This window comes from Amyelois transitella, chromosome 26 (assembly GCF_032362555.1).
Source record: "Amyelois transitella isolate CPQ chromosome 26, ilAmyTran1.1, whole genome shotgun sequence".
NCBI lineage: Eukaryota > Metazoa > Arthropoda > Insecta > Lepidoptera > Pyralidae > Amyelois > Amyelois transitella.
The window spans coordinates 6089159-6106124 of NC_083529.1; the positions used below are offsets into that span (position 1 = coordinate 6089159).

The window sequence follows — 16966 nt, forward strand, 5'->3', positions numbered from 1 at the left end:
AACTGACCCTTTACCAGGACTTTACAAACTTTACTTTACCCTTTACAAACAAACAAACCATTATTAGTTAAACTTATACGAAATATAGTTAAGACCCCAGAAAACGAAACAGGCTACAACATTAAGTGATTCCTAAGGGAATGGGGGGAAAAATGAGATTTAGTTAAATTATGCAGGGATCGTGGCAAGTGGAAAGACGTGGTCTCTGCTTACCCTCCGGGAAAAAGGCGCGAGTTATGTATGTATGTATGCAGAGATAGTTTTAGAATTTTTTTTAGATTGTTGCTTTTTTTTGGTAACTGTTACGGCTTCGCCTTAAACACGTACGAATGCGATAATTTCAAAACTTAACGCCTTTGCGCTCATAGTTATCCCATTGTTACGTTGACAATACTAGATTTACATTCGGCGACGCTTGTCATCGTTATTTGAGCTTTGGAGTGGGGGTCACGCTTTGTCTATATTTTTTCTTATATTTATTTTATATCTTATATTTTTTTTATATGGTGACGGGAACTACACGGCACACATCATAATTGATATACGACGACGTAATTAAATGAATGTCTTGTTAATTATAGTGAAATTGTTGTTTAAGAAAATAATGTCATGGAGGCAGATTACTCGTACATATATCAAGTATATAACACCCCTCTTTTCAATTGTAAGTAAAAAATATAATCCAAGGTAATTCTCTTACACCTTAAGGTTTAACGACCCGACAGAGCCTACTTAAGAGGGACAAAATACACAAGTATTAAATACTTCTTAAGCAAAAGTTAACGGTATTTTTTGATGATTTAACTCGGAGTTTTAACTCCTTAAAATGACACTTGAAATTTTACATATTTGTTTAAAAAATTATGTACTCCCTTCTAACTGCAATGTTCATTCTTAAGAAATATGTACTTGTTATGATTCGCCGTGTGGTTTTCCCGGCACCAATACAAAAAAGAATAGGACCACTCCATCTCTTTCCCATGGATGTCGTAAAAGGCGACTAAGGGATAGGCTTATAAACTTGGGATTCTTCTTTTAGGATATAGTCTTGCGACCTGTCACTATTTGAATCTCAATTCTAATCATTAAGCCAAACAGTTTAACGTGGCCTATTGGTATTTACGAGACTGTCGGCTCTGTTTACCCCGCAAGGGATATAGACGTGACCATATGTATGTATGTCCTTTACGATATCTAATAATCAACATACCATTTTAAAATCACATATTATCAGTTAACCAAGTCCCACAAACGAGAATCATTGACGGCGCAAAACAATTAACTCTCTAACGTGTCATATTTTCTACTAATGACAAGTGACACGGCGCGGGCGCCGTAGAAAGCGTTTAAGTGTATGTAATTATTGCACAATTTCACCATTAGCTTCTCGCACTGTCTAACTGAGGACGGCTTACATGAGTGCATTGTTTTTTTTAAAACGGGAAATCGAATGAGGAAACTAGCAGTCTTGAATATAATAATAATTGTACCGCATTTATAACAAATACTTTATTTGCTACTAGCGGCCCGCCCCGGCTTCGCACGGGTGGACATATTTTTGTGTTTTATATTTTGAAATAAATTTATTTCAAAACAAATTTATGCCTATGACACTTTTGAAGGTCTATTCTATATCTGTGCCAAATTTTATCAAAATCGGACCAGTAGTTTTTGAGTTTATTCCACACAAACATACAAAAATACAAATCTTTCCTCTTTATTATTTGTGTGGATGTGGATAAATGCGGTACAATTATTATAGGTATTACAAAGCTAGAGTAGAAAATTGTAATTTCACATGCTTATAACTTATCTTACGTCCCGGTAAAGGGTCAGGTCAAAAGTACCCGAAACCGCCGAGCTTGCATGAAGAGAGTTATGAATGTGGATGAACCGAAGGAAGTATGCAGGGATCGTGGCAAGTGGAGAGAGGTAGTCTCTGACCAACCCTCCGGGAAAGAGGCGTGATTTTATGTATGTATGTATCCAAGTCTTTATTTAAATTATGATGCTAAGTTAAGTTTATTTGGAGTCTGCGATTTAGATTTAAGAGATCTATATTTGTAAATTGACGTCCGGTGTAAATGTTGCAGTGTAGTTTGTTACGCCGCTTCTTCTGAACGCTTTGGAAGCGTCAATAAACTTAGTTTTTAATAATTTAATTGAACCAATGTTGTGAAACTATACGACAATTATTAAGTGATGTTAAAATGTTCCATAATAATGAAGAATAAAAAACTTTAAATTGAATTTGATATAACATAAAATTTTAGTGTTATTTAGTAGATGGTTTAAAGATTTTTTCTGTGCTGCCCTTTCAGTCTTTGTGAGACTGTTGGCTCTGTCTACCCCATAAGGGATAAAGACATAATTGTACCTAGGTATGTTGAAAGGCAATGTGTTTTATATTCTCTCTCTTTTTACCAATCTAGGCAACCTCAGAGCTAGAAAGAGAGAGACTAAATTAACCTTCAAAGTTCGTAAATAATTCCACTGGTCAGCTACCCCAAACAATTAAGTAGATAATTATCTTTAAAATCATAATAGAATAGTACATATTTCAATGCACTAGGAATTCGCCTTAGTCACCGATTGCGAAAGCGGATAGATTTTTGTGGTACAAGTTATGAATTGATAGCGATATGTTTTTTTTTAATTAAAATCATAGAAACATATAAGAAAAAGTTTGTGAGTATGTCAGAATGTCAGTATGCATGTTTGTTACTCTTTTACGCAAAAACTACTGAACCGATTACGATGAAATTTGCTATGAACTAGCTTCTTTTTATACCAGAATTCCCACGGGTTTGATAGGGTATCCATGCGGAGGAAGTCGCGGGCGGCCTCTAGTTTTACATATATGTGAATATAACACACAAGAATTTTTCATATACATATGTATATATATACACTAAAAACAGCTGTATATATGTATAAGTGCTGCTTATTTCCAAAGAAATCTTTTTCAATAGTTTCAATAGACCTTTTTATTATACAAATTTTTGTTGACTATTTATAAACTTAGGATTCCTCTTTTAGGTGTTGGGCAGGCAATCTGTCACTATTTGAATCTCAATTCTATCATTAAGCCTAACAACTGAGCATAGCCTATATTCTACAAGTCTGTTGGTTCTGCCTTCTCCGCAAGGGATGTAGACGTGATTATATGTAACTTATTATAAAAAAATAACTATTTGTTTTAGTTAGTTTAATTTTTAATAGTTTAAATAACGAATTTAGAAAGAAAAAATGCGTTTATAATTTACTGTAACTGTAAGTAGGTAAAAAATAACAAATTCTTAAACGCTACCTCTCATACCTTGCGCGTGCGCCAGTAAGTAATCAATTGTCATACTAATTCCAAAATGTCCCTCAAAGCTTACGCCTTGACCACAAAACGATCACGAAGCTTCCTTGTGTACTGTAATTATGATCTTAATGATAAGTTACAGGCTAGTCTGGGGTCAGAAAGTCAAAATCATTTATTTTTTATATTTGCAATACAAGATGCCGTGTGGTTCCCGGCAGTGCCGTGTGGTTCCCGGCAGTGCCGTGTGGTTCCCGGCACCAATGAAAAAAGAATAGGACCACTCCATATCTTTCCCATGGATGTCGTAAAAGGCGACTAAGGGATAGGCTTATAAACTTGGGATTCTCTTTTTAGGCGATGGGCTAGCAACCTGTCACTATTTGAATCTCAATTCTATCATTAAGCCAAATAGCTGAACGTGGCCATTCAGTCTTTTCAAGACTATTGGCTCTGTCTACCCCGCAAGGGATATAGACGTGACCATATGTATGTATGTATGTATGCAATACAAGATGGAAGCTCTTTAATCGCCTTCAAAAGACACGATTCTCAGTTTTAGCTGTATGTTTGTTTTTCCGCGATTTTCTCGCGTTACGCTGAATTGTTTTTGATGCGGCTTTTAGGAAAGCGTTCGTTACACTTAAGACAAGGTTTTATAAATTTAACCGACTTCGAAAAAAGAAGGATTTGGATTGGAGGCGGAGAGTTGGATCTCTTACAAAAATTTTTTTTCATTTTTCTGTTCATGACAAGGCAAGGCAGAAATACTCATCAGTATTGAATAAAACATAATACCAACGTTCCGTGTGGTTTCCGGCACTTTCATAAAATATGACCACTCTATCTCTTACCACTGAACGTCGTAAAAGGCAACTAAGGGAATGACTAATGAACTTGGGATACTTCTTGTAGGCGATGGGCTAGCAACCTGTCACTATTTGTATTTAAATTCCATCACTAAGCCATACAGCTCAAGGTTTCAGTTTTTTCAAGACTGTTGGCTCTGTCTACCCCCGGCAAGGGATATAGACGTGACGTGGTTGTGCTATTAGGACGGTTGCCAAGTAAAACGGCAGAATTTAGTAATATCCTAAATTAGACAATTACTGGTGCTTTAACTACTCGCGAATTAGCATAATTTGGTTCGTAAAGATTGTTACTAATGGATGGAAGGTTTAGCACGTAAATATAGATTTTTACCATCGACGCTAAAACAGAGGTGCTATAGATTTTAATAGTCATATAGAAAAAGCGACGAATTTAAATTTAACGTCGTCCTAACAAAAGAGCGACTAAAATTAGCACCACACCAACACGTTCAGATAGAATTGAGATTCAAATAGTGACAGGTGGCTAGCCCATCGCCTAAAAGAAGAATCCCAAGTTTATAAGCCTATCCCCTTGTCGCCTTTTACGACATCCATGGGAATAGGAATGGTCCTATTCTATTTAATTTTTTAAGATTTAATAATTTTATAAGTATTTCCTTACATAAACTCTGCCAAGGTTGCGTTACATGTACGAGTATGACTTTTTGCTATATCTGATCAAAGTAGATAAACCGATTCGATACGTTACGTCATTTTGTTATGATCGAGACTTTTTTTTATCGATAAAATACGTACGAACCTTAATCAAATTAAGGACGTCCTGGCAGAACGTCAGGACAAGAGCACCCGAAACCGACGAGCTTGCGTGAAGAGAGTTATGAATGTGGATGAAGCGAAGGAAGTATGCAGAGAAGTGGAAAGATGTAGTCTCCGCCTTCCCATCCAGGAAAAGGCGTGATTTTATGTATGTATGTTAAAAATACGTTTCGTGTTGAATTAACGAGATTTTTCAGAGTTCAACTTAATAATTGTAATAAATTATAGGCTAAATAACATTAGGATTCTTCTTTTAGGCGATGGGCTAGCGACCTGTTACAATTTGAATCTCAATTCCATCATTAAGCCATATAGCTGAACGTAGCCTTTCAGTTATTTCTGAAATGTTTTTTTTGTCCACTCCGTAAGGGATAAAGGCGTGTTTATATGACAATTATACATATAATTGATTTTAGTTTTAATTTGATTTAATTGTTATTTATTTTTAGTAGTTTGAAGTGTTTATAAATAATATTTAGCATTGATTTATAAATTAAATAAGGTGATTGATGTTTATATTTCCAACAATTAAATAAGTTGTAATATGCTGTTAGGTATATCTAAATTACATAATAACTAAATTTTAAAAAGTCATCCCTATTTTCTCTATCTGTTTGTATAAGCTAATCTCGGAAAGTTATGGACGGATTTTGTTCTCGTTTGTTATATTGGCAAGATGGTTTTCTGAGGAATGTTTCTATATATAAATGACTAGCTGGGTCCGCGACTTCGTCCGCGTGGAATAGCTTTATTTTGGGCTTCATTGAAGCCCTCAAAGATAAATAATTTCCCCCGTTTTTTTTTACATTTCCCATTATTTCTTCGCTCCTAATAGTTGCAGCGTGATGTTAAATAGCTTAAAGCCTTCCTCGATAAATGGTCTATTCAACGCAAAAAGAATTATTCAATTCGAACCAGAAGTTCCTGAGATTAGCGCGTTCAAACAAACAAACAAACTCTTTAACTTTATAATATTAGTATAGATACCGGTGCGACGCCGGGGCGGGTGGCTAGTAACAAATAATGTTGTCTCCTTATTCGGAACAAAAGGAGTATCATTCGACAACTAGTAGTAAATTAAGATTGGATTGCATTTATCTTGCAAAATTAGATATTTTAGCTCTGAATCAACTGCACACTGTTGGACAGCTGTTTGGAATGTCTGTCTGTCTGTATCTGAGTATATATCTCTTAAATCTTACCAATGGTAAACAATTTTGGGATATAAAATTATGTTGTAACTTTAAAGCTCAATATATGTATTGTTATACCTACTCGTAATATACATTCTACTTATTTTTATAAATGTGAAAGTTTGTGAGTATGTCAGTATGGATGTTTGTTACTCTTGCACGCAAAAACTACTGAATCGATTACGATGAAATTTGGTATGTAGGTAGCTGAAGACCCAGAATAACATATAGGTTTTTTATCCCGGAGTTCCCGCGGGATTGATAGGGTTTCCATGCGGACGAAGTCGCGGGCGGCCTCTAGTACAACATAAAATTCACGTTTTCATCTTCTGCTGGAGAGACAGAGCAAATAGTCTTGATAAGACTGTAAGGCCACGTTTAGCTATAAGCTTAATGATTGATTTGGCATTCAGCAAGAAACCCAAGTTTGTACGCCTATACTTACCTTAGTCGCCCTTTACGACATCCATTGGAAAGAGATGTTGTGGACTGGACACAGTAATTAATTGAGTGCTAAGATAAATATTAGTTGAATTCTCATGCAAAAACCAACTAGACCGACAGGTTACAATACATATGGGCTGTCATAAAAATTAACGGCGGGAATCGAATTCTGATCACGTTGGTTGGCGGTCGATGACACTAGGCCGGTGCGGTAAAGCAGCTTGCATACTATAATGTTTGATAGAAGAGAATAAAGTTTATTTAACGTGCCGTGCCGTGTGGTTCCCGGCAATAATAAGAAAAGGATCACTCAATCTCGTTCCCATGGGTGTCGATAAAGGCGACTATGGGATAAGGGGTTTATAAATTTGGGTTTCTTCTTTGAGGCGATGGATTAACCAAATGTCACTATTTGAATCTCATTCCTAAAATAAGCCAAATAGCTGAATTTAGTATGTGATCCTTTTATTGTCAGGTTGGCTGGAAGAGATCCCACTTAGGGATAATTCCGCCTTTGTACTGTACTACTGTTTAATTGTATTGTAATCCTTAATTGATTTATAAGATTAAGTTATTTAAGTATGAATGCGAAAGTTTGTGAGTATATCAGGATGTCAGTATGGATGTTTGTTACTCTTTCACGCATAAACTACTGAACCGATTACGATGAAATTTGGTATGTAGGTAGCTGAAGACCCAGAATAACATATAGGCCACTTTTAATAACGGAGTTCCCGCGGGATTGATTCCACGCGGACGAAGTCGCGAGCGGCCTCTAGTAAGGAATATAACAAAACAATGTAAAAGAATCTTTATATTGTATAATAGATTAAATAGATTTGTTTTTGTAAATGACAGTGTAGAAAAAATTTGGTCATAACAGATGTTCGAATCTGGTTTACAGAGATCGTTGAATCATATCGACCAAAAAAATTGTTATGGAACAAAAAACAACCTATTAGAAATAAGAATGTTAGATTATCTGTTAGTAATTGAGAACCATCCTTTTTGTAAATTAAATTTTTTTGTCTAGCAATGAGATAAGACAAAATTTTTGCAAATATATTTTGTATCAGTTAATCAGGTCAAAAGTACCCGAAACCGCCGAGCTTGTATGAAGAGAGTTATGAATGTGGATGAAGCAAAGGAAGTATGCAGAGATCGTGGCAAGTGGAAAGAGGTAGTCTCTGCCTACCCCTCCGGGAAAGAGGCGTGATTTTATGAATGTATGTATGTTTACATTTTGTATCAGTTAAACTATACTGAATCATGGTAAAATCTTTCACAAGATGATTATTTCTATACCTCAGTCTCTTTCTACGCAGCAATGAGAAAAAGATGAAGAAGGTTTAATTTTAAAGCGTCAGTAACCGCACGGCAAAGCGATCAACATCTGCAATCCATTTAAGACGTAGGCTAATCGTGTGAGAGGTAAATACAAGGGAATCATGCCATCATCAATACGGTAGCTGAACGCTTGAAATAACAGCCCGTACAATGTAATAGTAGGAAGTCTTATTAACTGATGGTAAGGGTTTTAGTAATCTAAGTATATGTTCGTGCCGTGTAGTTCCCGGCACCAATACAAAAAAGAATAGGACCACTCCATCTCTTTCCCATGGATGTCGTAAAAGGTGACTAAGGAATAGGCTTACACACTTGGGATTCTTTTTTAGGCGATGGGCTAGCAACCTGTCACTATTTGAATCTCAATTCTATCATTGAGCCAAATAGCTGAACGTGGCCATTCAGTCTTTTCAAGACTGTTGGCTCTGCCTACCCCGCACAGGATTTTGTGTTTGTGTGAACCTGACTTCCCCGATCCAGGATCACAGGGGTCGGTATAGAAAATTTTGCTAATATTTTTCACTAAGTAAGTATTACATCTTCAATATTAAAATAGTCATAAAGGTTTTCATATTATCTAGTTTATTATATGAGCGAAATTAAAAAAAAAAAAAGTTCAAACTCGGTTCAGGTTAGAGTAATCGAGACAAAAAGTCATCGCATAATTATTATCTGGAATCTGAGTAAGGCTGCCCGATCGCTATTACGGTTTAATCGAATGCTTAGGCTGTGTACACACTAGCGACTATCGGAAAGTTTGTTGAAATATGTTTCGTGGAAAAAAAGAAAAAAACAATGTATATTTTAAATACAAAGATTAATGAAGATCCCTCTTAAAAATTATTATAAAACTATGTCACAGAAACGCAAAATAGTTGCAATAAATGAAGAAAGCCGCAAACAATGCTTGCCTTTAATAATCATTTCTCGGGCTAGACAGAGCCAACAGTCTCGAAAAGACTGAAGGGCCACGTTCAGCTACAGGTATGGCTTATGATGGAATTCAGATTCAGACAACGACAGGTGGCAAGCCCATCGCCTAAAAGAAGAGTCCCAAGTAAAAGACAATTAAATTATATATATTTATTTATATATCTCGGTAATAACGATTTATGTATGTTTTATGTAGGGTATGAAAGCATTCTACATCGGCAGTAAAACTAAGCTCACTACAACCTTCAAATTTTCCATACAAAACAAAAAAAAATTTGATCAACAGAAAAAGTAATTTGAAAGAACAAAACGAAACAGGTATATAAAATCCTCAGGAAACTTCAAATAAAATTTGTTTTTTTTTTTAACAAAATCGATCTAGTAATGAGAAATAAAATTACGATATATCATTTTAAAGCCACGCGAACCGCTTCTTGGGCAAGCAATGAAGTCAATAGCTTTAGTTGCAAACGATCGGACGCCCTAACATCCCGGTCTCACCTTGTATGGTCAGCATAAAAATCTAGTTTTAATTTTATTTTATTTTTTTTTTGCACATCATCTTGATCTTATCGCGGTCAGTTTTAAACAGTATAATTTTATACTTTAATATCGACATTGTTTCATGCCAAATTAAGTGGGTGAAGTTTATTGCACATCGCCTTTTAAGGTTGGTATAATACTTGTAAGCGGTACGCTCCCGTGGGAATGTTGGGAATAAGAATAATATGTTGATAGAAGAAAACTTCTGAATAGATTGTAGAATCACAATTATTTACCAGCATTTTTATTTATTAAATGCTTTTATGTCTGAAAGGTTTTAATCTGTATAATAAAAAAAATCCTTATTTCAATGTTTAGAAAGCATTAATAATATACATGATTCTCTAGTAGACATTGAAATTAATACTGAGCATTAATTTTGGATCCGCTATTAGGAAGAATTGCTTAATATATAATCTTAAAAACGGTTAGAACCGTGAGAATCTAATTAGGAATAGATAGGAAACCACATTTAATAAACATTAAATGTTAATTACATTCGTTTTGTCAACCGTACAATCTAAATTGACGCCATTTTACTAAGCTTATATCACTTCCGTGTGTATTTTACATAATATATCGAAAAGCATTGATATTTACAGTGAGAGAAAACATCGTGGGGAACTTGCACATTCAGGCAACGGCAACTGCAAATATGTAACCATGATCGATCCAATACGGGTTAGGTTCCCCTGCAAAGGTTGCGGAGGTCAGATGGGAGTCGTTTTCGTGTTAAAATCCGACTCGCCCAATCCAGGATCCATGGTCAAAGGCACACCCCAGACTCCTCTCCAGAGTGGTGAGGATGCTGCTATAACAAAAAATACTAAAAAAAATTAAAAAAATTTAAATATTAACGGGGTACCCATACAATTAACGTTTTATTTGCAGAATATTAATAACGGTACAAGGTAGACTGTTGGCTCTGTGTACCCCGCTAGGGATAAAGACGTGACTATATGTATATGTACCTTACCAATTCGACCACCAACGCTTTTTATGCAATAACATTTACAGTATTTGTAAAGTATTCCAACTTGTCTAAACACTATTCCGGTGGGCCCTTCAGATTCAAACCTGCACTGTCATGACAGATTCTAATCATATCAGATAAATGTTTGCAATAATCTTGTGGAGCAAAATACTTGAAACATCAAGTTTCATTGAACAATTCATTAGGTTATTTCAGAAGAACCTTTTTAACAACTATATTTCTGAATTTAAAAAAATTTACATCATAAATATAGATTCTTTCTCAATAAAAATACTAACTTCAGATTTTCGTCGGCCCTGTTGGAATTTTAAGAAAAAAACAATTCTTCTTAATTTAAATCGATCAAATAAATTTTTAGTTTTTAAGATGCAAAGGAGAAAGATCTGATATCATAATATAACGTAGTTATCGTTAATGAAAGGTTTTAACCCGCGTTTATCTGTAAGAACTTATTTTAATTTAAAAATGTCTATGGTATAACTCGACTTCAAACATTCAATGCCTCGTCATTCGTAACTTCAACATTCTATCTGTCTTCTAGACTTTATCACCTTGACATAACATGTCAAACTTGACAGTACTACAAGAGCATACCGCAGATAACCATCTAAGTTTGTCATGAATTAATTATCAAATTTTTGTAGTAACTAGTGAACATTTCATCATTAGTTTTGTGCAAGTGTAGCAATTATTACTTCAATGTGAATGTAGTTATTTTAATATACATAGTGGATCCGACGATGTTGTTTTTTATGTCCACCCCGCAAGGGATATAAACGTGATTTTATGTATGTATAAAATACCGGATTACTTTTAATCACTTAAGTTACAAGTAAATGAGTCTGAAACATTCTTCAGGCAAAACATATTTCTTCTCACTATGTAGAAACTCATTAATATTGTAACCTCAATTAAAATAATCTGTACCTCTATAACGAGAGTAACAAAAAAATGTCAATAGGGATGATGACAAGGTCTTAAAACAATATTAATTAGTTAATAACATGATATAATACAGGTAATCAAATACGTTACGTAAATTTTTAGTTTTAATTTTGACGCCCTATGTGTTTTATGTTCATTCAAATTACGATGGGAAAGTCCATTTAAAAATTCAAAATTATTTTAAAATAACTATGCCAGGAGTAAATAAACAAAAATATGGAATATCTTTTATTAAGATATCATATCCATAAACGCAATAATTAAGGTAGCTGCCATACAAATAAAGTTCATGATGCGAACAAGATACTCAGATGTGACGTCACACTTCAGCAGCGTTTTGGACGAGTCCAAATAATGTGTTTTGTTACTACGTATATCTCAGGTAGATTATTGTTAATTGATGCCATTATTTGACCAATGTTTTAGTTGTTCCGAAACTAAATTAACTACAAACCAAAAAAAAAATCGTCATCATGCCTATTCAACAACATTACAATACACTTTTACTATCACAATATAGACTAGTATTAGCATTTGTCGAAATGTCAACTTTCGTCGGCGCACCAATTTTCACGCCCTTTCTTTGAATAAAGACAATGGTATTTTGACGATTGTCATTCTAAAGACTGAATGTTACGTCGCCGTCATGTTGCGAAATCGCGCTTTCGCTGAGTTGTCTAATCTTGCGTTAAAATGTTATCCTTAACACTTGTAAATACTTCCTTTCTTAATACTAATATTATAAACTAGTTGACGCCGGCAACTCCGTTCGCGTGTTATTGGAAATACGAAGGTTAAGGTTATTACATACATATACATATGATCACGTCTTTATCCCTTACGGGGTAGACAGAGCCAACAGTCTTGAAAAGACTGATGGGCCACGTTCAGCTGTTTGGCTTTATGATGGAATTGAGATTCAAATAGTGATAGGTTGCTAGCCCATCGCCTAAAAGAAGAATCCCATGTTTATAAGCTTATCCCTTAGTCGCCTTTTACAACATCCATGGAAACAAGATGGAGTGGTCCTATTCTTTTTTTTTATTGGTGCCGGAAACCACACGGCAATGTCGGGAACCACACTCAATTCTATCATTAAGCCAAATAGCTGAACGTGGCATACGAGTATAAGTATGTATGTAATATATTTAATAAGTCATTATTTAAAAAAAAATGAATAAGGGCCTTTAAAAGGCCTTTCTTATTAATTTCGTTGTAGCTTGCATAATCGTAATTATGACCGTAACATATGATAATGGCTGCACGGAGCGTCAAATCTAACATCACCGACGCCTTCATACATCGAACGCGGTACAGTCACACCGAAAACTGTTTTAATAAATATAATAATTATATTTTTGAATCGGTTAAAATGTTCGTTCTTAGAAAAAATTGTTTTGGGTACGTAAAGATTGTTCAATTCGCGAACTACTACTATATGAGAGCTTCACAACAAATAATATGGCACACACATTTTAAATTATATATATATTGAAAAATAAAAGCGACCTAAAATTATCTCTTAGATGAACTATTGCGTAGTTAGTTTTGATTTTCAAATTTTTTCACTCAAGTTCCTTAATAAAAAACAAAACATGTAACTTTTTATAACATGTGAAAAAGAGGTTGATACTATTTAATGTATGGACTTAATAGGATGACAAAGTGTGGGAAATGAAGCGATTCTTCACATAAATTTCAACAAGATGTTGTTTTAAAAATATAGGTATGTTTTAATATAATATCTATTCAAGTAACTATCCTATATTAATTCCCAAAATAAGATATTAGATCCCAAAATGTCTAGTCCAAATATGTCGTAACATAAATAAAAAAAAATACGGTCGCATTGATAACCTCTTCCTTTTTTGAAGTCAGTTAAAAATCGCAGATAAGAAAAAGTTGACTAAGCTTTACGCAGCCGACAGTACTATGAATAAATTAATATTTCTACACTGATCTCCATTGTAAGCAAATTTGAAAAAGCAATTTTTGCCGACGTCTGATTGACTCGCAACACTATGACACGCCCCGGCTTCACACATGTACTATGCAATAATTTCATCACTTCGATCGTACATATTAACCACGTCTTTATTCGTTACGAGGTAGATAGAACCTACAGTCTCGAAAGGACAGAGAGTTCACGTTCAGCTTTATAGCGGAGTCTTGTTCTTATGTCTATTCCCTTAGTCGCCTTCTAATAATATTATACAATAACTCTTTATTGCACCACAATGAATTACAGTAAATTCAATATTATGAGATGGACGAAGAGGTAAACTTATAAATTTTGTATGGACAAACCTTTTCTTTGCCAGCGTAGAAATCAGCAGATCTGGAAACAGAAGAATTTATTAAACATCCATACATACATATAAAATAAATTGTAACTCATGTTTGTATTTGAAAATTATTGCCAAGAAAAGAATATGGAACACCTATTTTTTAAGGGTCAGGTCAAAAGTACCCGAAACCGTCTATTTCCCTTGCGGGGTAGACAGAGCCAACATTCTTGAAAAGACTGAAAGGCCACGTTCAGCTGTATGGCTTTAAGATGAATTTCAAATAGTGACAGGTTGCTAGCCTATTGGCACAAGAACTCTTGTAAATATATAAGTTTTGTGATGTATCCATAAATAATAAAATTACTCTTGTATTTGTTTATGCGCCGGAACACAAGCTGGCAACATTAAGAAAACAACTCTTCCTTCCTTTTTACCTCTTCCACGTGAGAGCATGTCTTTCCACTTATTAAAATTGTTAAATTATATTCTCGGTCACAAATAAACGCAGTGCAGTATATAAAGTTTTATTTTATTGTTCCGGATGGCCCGGGGACACACCAAGTTTATAAGTCCATATCCCTTAGTCGCCTTTTACGACATCCATGGGAAAGATATCGAGTGGTTCTATTCTAAAGTGCCGGCACAAAGGTGGGTTAGCAATAAAACTAACATACGTAACTCGGAAAAAGGTCATCGGTGAAATATTACAACAATAGCGGAGATATTAAATTGTTGCATAATTTTAATAACTTAATTTTTATACCATGTAAGAGATTACGTCAATATAATTGAGAAAAACGGTGTGTGTGTTTGTATAATTGTTATATGTATTTGGAAAAAAAAAATTACCGAAAGTGGGTGTTTATGTTAGTCTCGCATTTATATTTTGTAATTCCACTGATATATGTAATCACGTCTATATTTCATGCGGGGTAGACAGAGTCAATATTCTTGAACAGACTGAAAGGCTAAGTTCAGTTGTTTGGATGGATAAATGTTGAAATTGAGATTCAAATAGTGACAGGTTGCCAACCCATCGCTTACAAGAATAATATCAAGTTTTTTAGCCTTTTCCTTAGGAAACTTTTACGAAATACATTGGGTATATGATGTGGAGTTGACTTATTCTTAAGTGGCGGGAACATTACACATAATCACGCCTATATCCCTCGCGGGGTAGACAGAGCCAACAATCTAGAAAACACTGATAGGCTAAGCTCGGCTGTTTGGCTTAATGATAGAATTGAGATTCAAATAGTGACAGAAGAAGCCCAAGTTCAAAAACCTATCATTTAATCGACTTTTACAACATCCATGGGAAAGGGATAAGAGTGGTCCCATTCTATTTTTCTATTCGTGCCGTGAACCACAATAATAATATACATACTATGTAAATAATAAACAATTCCTATATTATTCATATAGTATATTCACGAGTATGAATCAATCAAACTATATCCTCGACTAAAATCATTGCAGGTGTTGATATTAGTAACAGAAAGCAAAGCGTGACCCTGTTTCTCACCACGTGGTCACCACAGAGCAAAGAGAGCTGTTGCCGAGCTCTGCGCTTGACCAACATCGGTGTAATTATCAGACAAAGATCGTAATTACTGGATGTGACATAGTTTTCTACGTGATTAGGTAATTATAATTATGTATGCCATCAGTGAAGTTCTTGAGAAATCGATGGTTCCCGTATTATAAATGCGAAAGTGTGTCTGTATCTCTTTCACGGCTAAACCGTTTTGATGACATCACGTACGGTACATATAAATACTTAAAACTGCTAAACCGATTTTAATGACATCATGTACATATATATACATATAAATCTCGTTAGATGAAGTTCTTTCTTTAACCCTTACGGATTAGACAGAGTCAACTGTTTCGAGCTGGAAGGAATTCAAAACTTAGTTAAATAAGTTAGTCATACATATAATTACGTCTATATCCCCTGTGGGGTACACAGAGACAACAGTCTTTTTAAGACTGATAGGGGTCACGTTTAGCTGATAGAATTGAGATTCAAACAGTGACTAAGGCATAGGCTTATAAACTTGTGATTCTTCCTTTACTGTCACTATTTGAATCTCAATTCTATAATTTAGCCAAACAGCTGAACGTGGCCTATCAGTCTTATCAACACTGTTAGCTCTGTCTACCCCGCAAAGGATATAGACGTGATTATATGTATTTATGTACGAGTATACGAAATTCAGAAAGGTGTCATTGGTACATGGCCAAGTTGTGATTTTAATATGTACGTCACTCTCTTTTTAGTCAGGCATCTTAACTCTTCGACCGCCGACGCTTATTAAAGGACCTTGCAGTTGCTTGTCATATCTATAATTTCTATATCTACGATTTATTGTCCGACAGATTTAGTGTGTGTTTTAACCCACCTGGTCATTACTGCAAATACATAAGTTGTATAATTATATATACATATATATAGATATATACCTATATATATGTATATTGTAAGTACAATCATATATATATATATATATATATATATATATATATATATATATACAGATTATTTATCAGTCATGCTGTAATTTTTGTACCCTTTCAACAAACGACATTCTCAGTTAGTTGTGACATACATAAGTACGTATAATACAACGTCTTTATCCCTCACGGGGCAGACAGAGCCGACAGTCTCGTAACGACTAAGGCCACGTTCAGCTGTGACGGACAGATATTAGATTTATAGTGACAGGTCGTAAATTTATTGGCTTTACTTTAGTCACCTCTCACGATATACATGAAAAAGTTATATATATATAAATGAAAAAGAAAAAATCTTATACCTGGCAATAATTAATTAATAGCTTAACTTTCTATCAGCGCCCACGCATATCAAAGAGGTTAATGATTCTATATAGGATTCACTTTCTTTCTTTATTGTTATTGGTATTCTAGATCGGTGCCGTGTGGTTCCTGGCACACTACAATAGGACCATTTCATGTCTTCCCCGTGGACGTCGTACAAGGCGACTAAGAGTATAGGCTAACATTCATCTAACGCAAACTTCTACTAAGAAAAATCATGATGTTTGAAATCTATCCGTCCAGATTGTAAAAGTCTATCAAGGGATAGGCTAATAAATTAGGGTTTCTTCTTGAAGGCGATGTGCTAGCAACCTGTCACTATTTGAATCTCAATTCCATCCTTAATAGACTGAAGGGCTGTATGGCTTTAAGATGGAATTTCCACAATCCAAATAATCCAAAAACAAGGGAAATCCCAAGTCTAAGCCTAGCCCTTAGTCGTCTTTTACGATACTAATGGGAAAGATTTGTTTATTTGTTCG

At 34.7% G+C, this 16966-nt stretch overlaps 1 protein-coding gene across 3 annotated transcripts in view; it reads right to left on the reverse strand.

Moving 5' to 3' along the window:
• The window catches only part of LOC106132000 (uncharacterized), a 110970-nt gene that overhangs the window by 69586 nt on the left and 24418 nt on the right, over positions 1-16966 (reverse strand). For all 3 annotated transcript variants that reach the window (XM_060951814.1, XM_013331296.2, XM_013331297.2), the window contains one exon: positions 13663-13693. The gene's annotated coding sequence lies outside the window, so the exon portion shown is untranslated. The remainder of the gene's footprint in view (positions 1-13662; positions 13694-16966) is intronic.